Source organism: Molothrus aeneus, chromosome 3, assembly GCF_037042795.1.
Source record: "Molothrus aeneus isolate 106 chromosome 3, BPBGC_Maene_1.0, whole genome shotgun sequence".
Lineage (NCBI taxonomy): Eukaryota > Metazoa > Chordata > Aves > Passeriformes > Icteridae > Molothrus > Molothrus aeneus.
In genome coordinates, this window is record NC_089648.1 from 7135252 (window position 1) to 7145627 (window position 10376).

Sequence of the window (10376 nt, forward strand, 5' to 3'; positions counted from 1 at the left end):
CCCCACATCATCCTTCAGGTGCTTTTCCTCACAATGAAATTGCAGTAGAAAATGCTTTAGGAAATGCTTTGCATTCCCCTTCTTCCCCATAGGCCCAAATTGCTTTAGTTAGGAATGCTCTCCAAGCACAAGGTTTGGATGCAGCCAGTGAGACTCACATTTCAGAAGGACCATCAAGGGTCTGATAAAGACACAGCATCTTCAAGCAGGCTGCTGGGACTGAGGGGGATATTTGAAACCTGTGGATGTGCAGTTCTAGCAGAAGTGAAGAATGAAATGAAATGAAATGTGGTAGAACTGGAAAATGAAATGCTGTTGTTAGACAAGGCTGCTCCCCAGATTGGCCCTGCCTGGATCCACCTGCCGTGCAGCAGAGCCTTCTCCCTTTCTCCTCCCTGCCCTCTGCTCAGCACCAACCCAAACCTGGGCTGTTGAAATTCCTGGCAGACACAGAGCAGCTGATGGGCAGCAAATGCAGCCTTCCCAAAGTGGCTGCCCATGGCCCGGCCTGCGGGCAGAGCTCAGGGAGGAGGTGGCAGCTTCCTCAGTGGCTTTTCATGTCCTCTCTCTGCCATGCAGACACTGGCATCCATGGCACGGCTCTGTTTTGGCAGCCAGTCCCTTGGCAGGGCTATGTGAGCACAGGGTGAGCTCTCTCCTCCTTGCTGTGACACCTGGGCTGGCAGGGATGACACAGTGACCTCGGCCAGCCCATGCTGCCTGTGCCATCACCTGGCACTGATTTTTCTCCTGAGAAGCCTCAGAACAGAAATGGAAACAATAACTCTCTGCAGGCTGTGGAGATGGTTTAGCAACAGGGGCATCTTGGATTGGTCTCCTGTGCATTGTTTCTACTTGATGACCAATCATGGTCCAGCTGTGTCAAGGCTGTGAGCAGTCCCAGGTTTTTATTATTCATTCCTTTCCAGCTTTCGGATGTCTCCTTGCTCTTTCTTTAGTATAGTTCTAATATCGAATTTTCCTTTAATATAATAGATATCATAAAATAATAACTCAGCCTTCTGAAAGGTGGAGTCAAGATTCTCATCTCTTCCCTCATCCTGGGGACCCTCAAACACCACCACAATCACTGGCTTGAGCTGACTGGGCAGCACCAAATAAAATAAAAGAAAATTTTTTTAAAAGAGAAAAATTAAAAAAAAAAAAAAACAACTTAAAATTTAAAACAAAAATTAATTTAAAATAAATGAAAAACAAAAAAAAAACCATATAGAGCCATGAAGCACAACTGCAATAAACAGGAGTGTTGTAAAGCACGACAGTTGCAAAACTGCCGTAAAGAGCGACTGTCGAAAAACTGCCGTAAAGCGCCACTGTCGTAAAATGTGCCGTAAAGCGCGACTGTCGCAAAAGCTGCCGTAAAGCGAGATTGTCGCAAAAGCTGCCGTAAAGCACGACTGTCGCAAAAGGTGTCATAAAGCATGACTGTCATAAAAGGTGCCGTAAAGCGGGACTGTCTGTACCCGAGCCTTTTGGGACACAGTTTGAATAAAGCACTTTAATAGTATCTTATTCCAGGCTATGGCTACTGTGGTGCTGGTCCCAGCTTGCAGGGCGCTGGTTGAGCCGTTTGCTGCAAGGGCAGTGCCAGCAGCCCTCGCCCCACCCAGCTCCGCCCCTGCTGCGAGTCCCCCCCCTTGCCGCCGCGAGTCAACAACGGGACACGCCCCCCACCTCCACGTCGGACCCCACAGCTCCGGTAGCGCAGTCCTGCTCACCGCTGCCGCCCTGCCCCAGCCTCCCCACCGGACCCCACGGCCCCTCCCACCGCTCCCGCCATCCCCGCCTTTGCCATCCCGTTGGCCCCTGCTGTCCCGGCTGCCGCGGTTTCCACCCCCGGTTTCGCCTTTCTCCCGGCCCCGCCCCCTAATCCCGCCTCCCCGACCCCGCCCACCAGTTTAACCGCGGCCCCGCCCCTCCTGCCCCTGCCGGTCCTACCCGCCCCCCGCGAGTGCGGCCGCTCCTCCCGCCCCCCCAAGTCCCCCTCGCCCCCGCCGACACAGCGCCCATGGTGGCCGAAGTCCCGCCCGCGTCCGTCTCTGTCGCGTCTTTGTAGTCACCCGCCGCTCCCGGATCTGCGGTGCCGAGCACGCCTGGCACGGCCGCGCTGGTGTCCCCGGCGCCCCTTGTGCCCGCTGCCGCGGGAACCTTGCCCCCGCCCCCGGCGTTCAAGCGCATGCGGCACAACCCGAGCTGCCCACGGGCTCCGTGGCAGTGCGGACGCCCGTGGCTAACCCCGTCCCTGCCGGCGTTTCGGCGCCATCCCCCCGTCCCGGCACCGCACCGCTTGCGCTGGGACCGGGCCGCCCCGGCCCCCCGAACCACCCCGTGCCGGCGCCGCGGCGTCTACACCGGTGCTTGCAGCCTCTCCCGTCCCTGCCCGCCGGGGCGGCAGCCACCCCAGCCCGGTTTACGAGCTCCCAGCGACTGCACGCCGCGGTCCAGCCGCCGAGCAGCCCACCGCTCGCCATGGCCCCCCCGCAGCAGCCTCCCGCCACCCCGGCATCAGCTCCCGCTGACGCGGCCGCCCCGCCACCGCCCGTGGTCGCCTTCCCGCTCCTGCCGCCACCGCTCGCCACCGCGGCCTCGGGCCGAGCCGCGCCTTCCCCACTGCAGCCTCCCGCTTCCGAGCTGCTGGATGGCGCGGCTCCGCCGCCTCCTGCAGCCACGGACGTGCCGTCGTTCCCTTCCACGACCGCAGCCCAGCCCCGTCTCCCGTTTCCGCAGCTCCGCCACCTCCCGCGCTCCCCAACCCGCCCGTCACGGCTCCCCACGGTGACCAAGGGACGCAACCCACGCATGCGCGGTTGCTACAACCCCCGCACCAGCAACATCACTCCGCGCCGAGTCATCCAATCGCAGCGCTGCTTCCGGGATCAGCCGCACGCAGCAGTTCTCTCTCCGCCCCCCCCCCCTCCCGGCACTGCTTTCGCCGCAGCTTTGGCACAGCCTCCCGGTTCCGAGCCGCTGCATGCCGCTGTCCAGCCACAGCCGGCATCCCTGTGCCCTGCCACGCCACTTCCGCCGCCACCGTGTCTATACACGGCACCAGAGCAGGCGGCAGAATACAGCAGGGTCTTGCTTGTATCCCTCCGTGTCTCTCCCTCTGCCGGACCTTGAGGACCCGGGCACAGCCACTTCACCGACAGATCCCGTCGCAGCACGCAACCCTGCACAGCCGATGCCGAATGTGCCTCCGCTGCCACGTCCTGTACCCTCCCCCCCCGCTTCCCTGCCTCCGCCGCCGCATCCCGCAGCCGACCCAAGCCGCACCGGATCGCGTCCGCACCTCCCCGAACACCCAACCGCGTTTTCGCCTTCCACACTCCTAGCACTGAGCGGGACTACTTTGTGTCACGATTCGCCCGCACAGCCGCAGCCATGCACACAAACCGTGCAACGAGGAGGTGGAGGGCGGAAGATGACAGCTGCTTTAATAAATACAGGACAGACAGAGAATTATTTTGTCCCCTGCAAATACCAACCCTTTGATCCCAACACAAAAAAAAAAAATCGAAAAAGAACTCTTCCCAAAAAGCTCCAGAGTCCCCCCAGTGTTTGGGACAGATTTCTCGACCCAAAACGAGACATTAAACCCTGTAAATTCGTCAGCATTAATCCCAAAATTAAAAAGCTCACAAAAAATCAGACAGACTGGCATGAAGTCAGACCCCAGATTGGCAAAGAAGAAAGTCTAAATCCTCTAGCTATGCCTGTCCTAGAACATGGGTGGCTATCCCACCTCATGAGATAAAAGAATTGCAAAAAGCAATAAGGGACAGTGCTGTCTGCTCCCCATATTTTAAGCAACTGCTGAAAAGTACCCTGGAAGGACACACACTCACAGCAAATGACTGTAAAAATCTTGCTAGTGTAATTCTCACAGACTCACACTACAGGCTATGGGAACTCAAATGGAAAAGACTGCTTACAGGAGTACTGGCCACTTCTATACAAAGTACTGATGCAGACCTTTGTACCCTTGCCATGTCTAAGCTGACTGGTGACCCTCCTGATGATCAGAATGATAATCAAGTGAATTTACCCAAAACAGCCTTAGATGACATTAAAAAGATGGCTCCCAGAGCCTTTTTGCAAATTCAGCCTGCAGGAAGTTTTGGAAAAGCCTATAATCTGATTAGCCAAGACTTGTCTGAACCATTTACCACATCTGTGGACCTGGTAATCCAAGCAGCAGAAAGACAATGCGGCGATGATATAGCTCGCCCAATAATGATACGGGACATTATTGAAAACAATGCCAATGCAGAATGTAAAAGAGTTATCAAAGCCCTAGGAAAAGAAAAACCCACAGGGCCTGAAACAATTGATGCCTGTAACAAAATTGGGAGGCCACAGCAAGTGGCAACTATCCAGGCAAATGAACTTGGAAAAACTCTAGGAGAAAAAATTGACAGGGCTCTTACAGCTCAAACAGCACAAGCAGCTGCACAGGCAGCACAAGCAGAAGCTTTACCTGTAAATCAACCAAAGACAAATGTCTGGGTTGCTTTAGCCAAGTCTGCAGGCTCCAATACCATCTGTCTATCTGACACAAGCCCTGACAAACCTTTTCCAACCTGTCTAGTTGGAGTACCTTTTCCAAAAGGTTTTGGAATGTTACTCTTGATAAATATTGGCCATATGATGATCATCACATTTCCCCAACTCCCAGCCAGAAACACCAAACTTCTATTTCTAAAGCTGATAATTCTAAAGCTGATAAATCTGACCTTCAAGAACTAGAAATCCTAGGCTCATTAACTATGGAAACCTGTTACTTCTTTCATTTCCTAGGAGAAGACAGCCCTCATTTAAACGTTACCCCATATCACCCAGCTTATAGCAATATGACTTCTTGGCATAATCAAACTAAGCTTCTTCCATGTGACAAACCTCACACAGGTCGCTTTAACAAACTTCCTATTCAATTCCCTAGAGGAATCTGGCTCATCTGGGCAGACAGGGCCTGGCAAGGTATACCCTCAAAAACAGATGGTGGCCCTTGTGCCTTGGCACAACTTACAATGATTGCTCCCAGTGTCAAAGGGGTAGTCAAAAAGAAAAGCAGAAAGATTAGGTCCTCCTGGGGACATCAATATGAAAGCAACTGTGATAGTGATTTTCACCCATGGAACTCTGGAAAAATCAATTGTTGCAAGCATTTTCCTACCTCAGTGGGGTTCCTCAGCTGCATTGACACAATTAAACAAGTTAGGGTGTTGGCTCAGCAAAGAAGTAAATGCCACCTCTACTGCAATCAGTGACTTGTTGACAGATGAAGAAGCGGTCAGACATGCCACTCTAAAAAAACAGAGCTGCCATTGATTTTCTTTTACTAGCACATGGGCATGGTTGTGAAGATTTTGAAGGATTGTGTTGTATGAACTTATCTGATCATTCTGTTTCCATTCATAAACAGCTACAGAACCTAAAGGATTTAGCTAACCAAATTACAGTAGGTGACCCATCTTGGCTAGACAGTTTGTTTGATGGTTGGAGCTTTGCACCTTGCCTAAAGGAACTCTGTAAAATAGGCTTGATTATTCTAATAGTAACAATTGTAGTATTAGTAGCAGTACCCTGTATACTTCAGTGTGTGCAAAGAATTATGAGGAAGACAGTGTCTAATACCTTAGTTGTTCATCAGAACTGGAGAGATGTTGGGGAAGATGAAACAGGAAAGCCTTATAAATATGATTGCCTGGCAAAAGATTTTGAGAATATAGAAACTATAAGTGAGATTGAAATGAAAGCAAGCTTTGAGATCCCTTAGTTACTGAAGGGAAACAATGGTGTGGCCAGCTGAAGGTAATCCCCTTTTGATGAAACACTTCCTCTGCTTGCAGACAGGTCCAAGGGTCAGAGCAGACCCTACTAGCTCAGCAGAAGGGGTCAAAAGAGGAGTTTTTAGGGTTTAAAATGTAACACAGTATGGTAATGTAGTGATTCTATAGGTTGTATGTAAATGCTATAGGATTTGTATATAGTATTAGATAGGTTAGTTAGAATCAGAATATTCAAGACAGAAGATTTATTGTATTGTAACAGGAACTTTGCTCTCTTGCCTTTTAGTTGCTTAGGCCTTTTTACTCTCTTATGCTTTTGCTCTCTTACCCTTTTATGCTCTTACCCTCTCATCCTCTCTACCCCTCTCTTCTCTCGGGCCTGCTCTCAGCTGTGGCTGGCAGCTCCCACCAGGACCCTGCACCCAGGCCCTTGGCAATAAACCCCAAGTTCCCAAAGGCCCCTGCACCCAGGCCCAAGGCAATAAACCCCAAGTTCCCTCTGCAACAAACCCCAAGTTCCAAAAGGCCCCTGCACCCAGGCCCTTGGCAATAAACCCCAAGTTCCCAAAGGCCCCTGCACCCAGGCCCTTGGCAATAAACCCCAAGTTCCATGACCTGGCTTCAGAGATCTCTCGTCTCCGTCTGTCCCGACCGTGCCACCCCCCGATGCTCCTACAGGTAGAAAGTCACTCACTAACAAGGGAAAATCCTTCCAAAGCATTTTTTCTATTTTTATCCTATGAATGTCCAAATCCTTTTGCTAAATTTCCACAGATTGGAGCTCAAATTACCATTTCTGACCAGTGCAGAGGCAAATGATGAAACATTCCTGAGTTATTCTTACTCTTCATCTTATGGAAGCACCAGCCAGCACTAAATTTGCATGATCGAACCAAAGTAGACATTTCACAGAAAAGCATTTCTAGAGCAATATTGAAAAACTATAGATTGAGGTAAAACCATCAACTTGCTGCCCTCACTGCTGCAAAGTCACCCGTTGTTTGAAGAGCATCCCACTGAATTTTCTAAAGCTGTGTAAATGTTGTCATCTGGACCACAGGAGATAAAGCAGGGTTAAAACACTGAGCAGAACTGAAGTTAACAAGCACAAGGTTCATCAACCTTGCAAGAGAAGCTTGCAGAAACTTTGCAAGGCTCATCCAATAAAGCCCTATGGCACTTTGTTCTTCCCCCTCCTCACAAATCTCCATCTCTCTGAGCCAGCATCAGCAGGAAATTTTGCATGGAAGCTTGCCAGATAAAAGAGCTGGATCATCTGCCATTAGTTTTAGAGAGTTCTTCAAAAATAGGTTAAAAATCTCTCTTATTTTTTAGCTGTGTCCTAAGTTAGGGATGGGCCAAGTCTTGTGTCTTTGTCTCTCAGAAAGGTGGCCTATGTGTGCTTTAGTATCATATGTGCAAATATTTCCAGTCTGCATTCTGCCTTATCAGAAGGCTAATTAATGACTTTATTATACTATTACATTACACCTAAACTGAACCTGCCAAGCACTCAACCCTGCTCACACTGCACAGAACTTGTGACTGTCACCCAACAGTCCCCACACACACACCCCTGGCCCTGACAGGCCAAGGACACAAAACACCACCACTGTGGGTAAACAATCGCCATGTTGCATTCAACTTTGGCACAAACACAGGCACAGCAAAGGAGATAAGAATGGTTTTTCCTTCCTCCGAGGTTCAGAGAATGTGAATCCCAGAAATATTCTTGGGAAGAATTGTGCCTTGCTTTTCTCTGTGGAGAGAAATGAGGTGACAGGTGCACCCTTGCCTCCAGGCCAAAGAACCATGGACTGGTTTGGGTGGGAAGGGACCTTGAAGGTTCATCTTTGCTTTATCCAACACTCCAACAGGCAAGAGGGGGCTCATCTGCTTCAGAGCTGCTTGCTTTCCTCACACCCTTCACAACCAAAGCCTGAAGGGCAGCACCTCAGTGAGGAGCTGTTTACAGAGAGACTTGGGAATTTCTGCAGAGCTGTTTCCTCACAAGTGAGCAAACAAGGCACTGGGTCTGTCCCTGACCAGCAGGAGTTGGTTTAAGAGGCTGCTCTGGAAGGATGGAGAGCTCAGAGCTGGAGCAAAACCAGATCCTTTCCAAAGGCTTTAAGAGCTGAAGCTGCTTGAACATTCCTGTAGCCCCAACACCAACCTCTAGCCAAGCCAAAAGCAGATCCCTCAGGGAAATCAGGAAGACTGGAGCAAACACAGCCCTGCTGCTTCCAAACACTCCTGCAGCCTCCAACTGCTGCTGGTTATGGAGAGCACAAAAGGACATTTCTGCATCCTGTGCTGGAAAAAACCTGGAGTGCAACTTCTCACCACCCTCAGCACATTTTCACCGAGACAAATGCAGGTTTTGTGTCCCCCTGGAGTGTCTGGGGAGGGAGAAGCAAGACCTGGCCAGAGTGGGGGAAGCAGAGCACAGCTGTTTGTCTATCAGGAATTGCAGGCTCCAGGCATGCTGGGCTGAACTGATGTCCCAATGGAAATAGAGCTTGTAAACCCTCCCAAAATACAGAACTGCTTGGGAGAGGCCAGCTTGGGTACAGCTTTCACTGACAGACTGACACCCTGGAAAGACAACTGCCTGAATGAGCTTCATTTCTGCATTTGATGAGCATTTTGTGCACCAGCCTTGTGGTGCACAGCACAGAAAACAGAGGCTTTGCACCTTCAGCCATCATCAGCATCACCATCGTCCCTTCCCATCTCTGGCAGCCTGGGGCTCTGCAGATGAAGCCAGCAGATTCCCTTCCTTTTGGCAGCCATGGAAGAGCAGCATCACCCAAGATGGACTCTGAGCCCTTCTTCCTCCCTTTCCTTGGAATGCCCCAGCAAAGGACAAGGTCTCTGTGCCAGCAGGGCCAGCAGCAACCAAACCCCCTGGCAGGACATGGGCACAGCCCCAGGATGGAGCTCGGCTGGCAAATTGCTGCTGCCTCTGCATTACAAGAGGGATTTTAGCTCTCACATTAGAACTTTAGAAAAGATTGACTTCTTCATCTGAGCAACTACAACAGGTGAAGCACAGACATGAACTGACAGACACCCAGATAAAACCTCTCAGCCAGGAGCCAGGCTCAGGAGTGAGCATTTTCCTGTGCAAGCCTGCAGAGCCCAGGGCTCAGGAGCATCCACCTGGCATTGCTGGCAGGGGGGGGTCACCTTCACAGCCCCAGTATCACACACCAGCAAGAGCTGGCCTTGTTCAAAGGTGCAGAGCAGTGCAGGGCATGAAGTTCTCATCCCCTTTCACAAGGGAGGGCCCCACAATTGTCACTGCAGGGCAGAGAATCCCCTCCAGATGTGCCAACACTTCTGGCCCTCTGTGTGAAGCCCTTCCAAGCATCAAATGAAGAGGGCTTGGGCTTTGGTTTTCTTCAATTGCAAGTTTAAACAAACATCATTCATCAGCTTGCTTTCAGTGTGGCACTGCTCTCTGTCATGGCACTGCCAATATTTGCCGGGTTGAGTTGGTTTTTACATAATTATTTCATCCCTCCACAGGAAAAAAAAACAAAACAAAAAACTACAAACCGCCTCACTGTGGGTGCTGACAGCATCTAAAATTAAGTCTTTAGAGGAGCAGTTCAATGTATTTCCAAAAATCAAGGTCTCCTAGACTCAGCTTTGTGTCCATTATGGAATCATTGCCGTCCTTTAGCAATATGCATTCCTCTTCCTTTCTGGTTAAACGTGGAAAAAGGTTTTCCCCCTCCTCCCAGCAGCAGATTCATTTTCAATTTGGGTAAATAAGCACCCCTGAGCAATGGCCTTAGGGATTCACTGCCCCTGCTGGCCTCTCATGGTGCATTTCAGCCCAGCACCCCTTTCCCTGGGCAGTCCTAACTGGAAAACAGTTGTGCTCTGCAAAAAGCACTGGGAGACCTTGAATCAGCACACGGTGAAAATGAGGATTAGGAGGCAGTCATGAACCAACAAGAGCTGCATGCCCTGAAAGCCTCTCCCTTAACGGAGTGCTGAGAGATTATTGACACTGTGCCATGAAATAGCTCCAGAGCATCAGCACCCTGACAGTGAAGAATTTCTGCCTACTATCCAATTGAAAACATTCCTTTGTCAGTTTAAAGTCATTCCCCCTTGTCCTACAATTGCACGTGCCTGTAAAAAGTCCCTCTGCAGCTCTTCTGGAGCCCTTTAGGTGCTGGAAATTGTTCCAAGTTCGGCGCAATCGGCGTAGAGGCTGCGCAAACGGCGTAGAGCCCGCACAGTCGGCGTGCGGCTGAGCATTTGGAATAGAGCCTTCGCAATCGGCGTGCAGCCTGCGCAATCGGCGTAGAGGCTGCGCAAACGGCGTAGAACCTGCGCAAACGGCGTGCGCCTGCGCAGTCGGCGTGCGGCTGAGCATTTGGCGTGCAGCCAGCGCGATCGGCGTAGAGCCTGCACAGTCGGCGTACAGCCTCCGCAATCGGCGTGGGCCTGCGCAGTCGGCGTCCGGCTGAGCATTTGCCGTAGGGCCTAAGATACCGGCGTAGAGCCTGCGCAAACGGCGCGCGCCTGAGCAGCAGGCGAGCGGCTGAG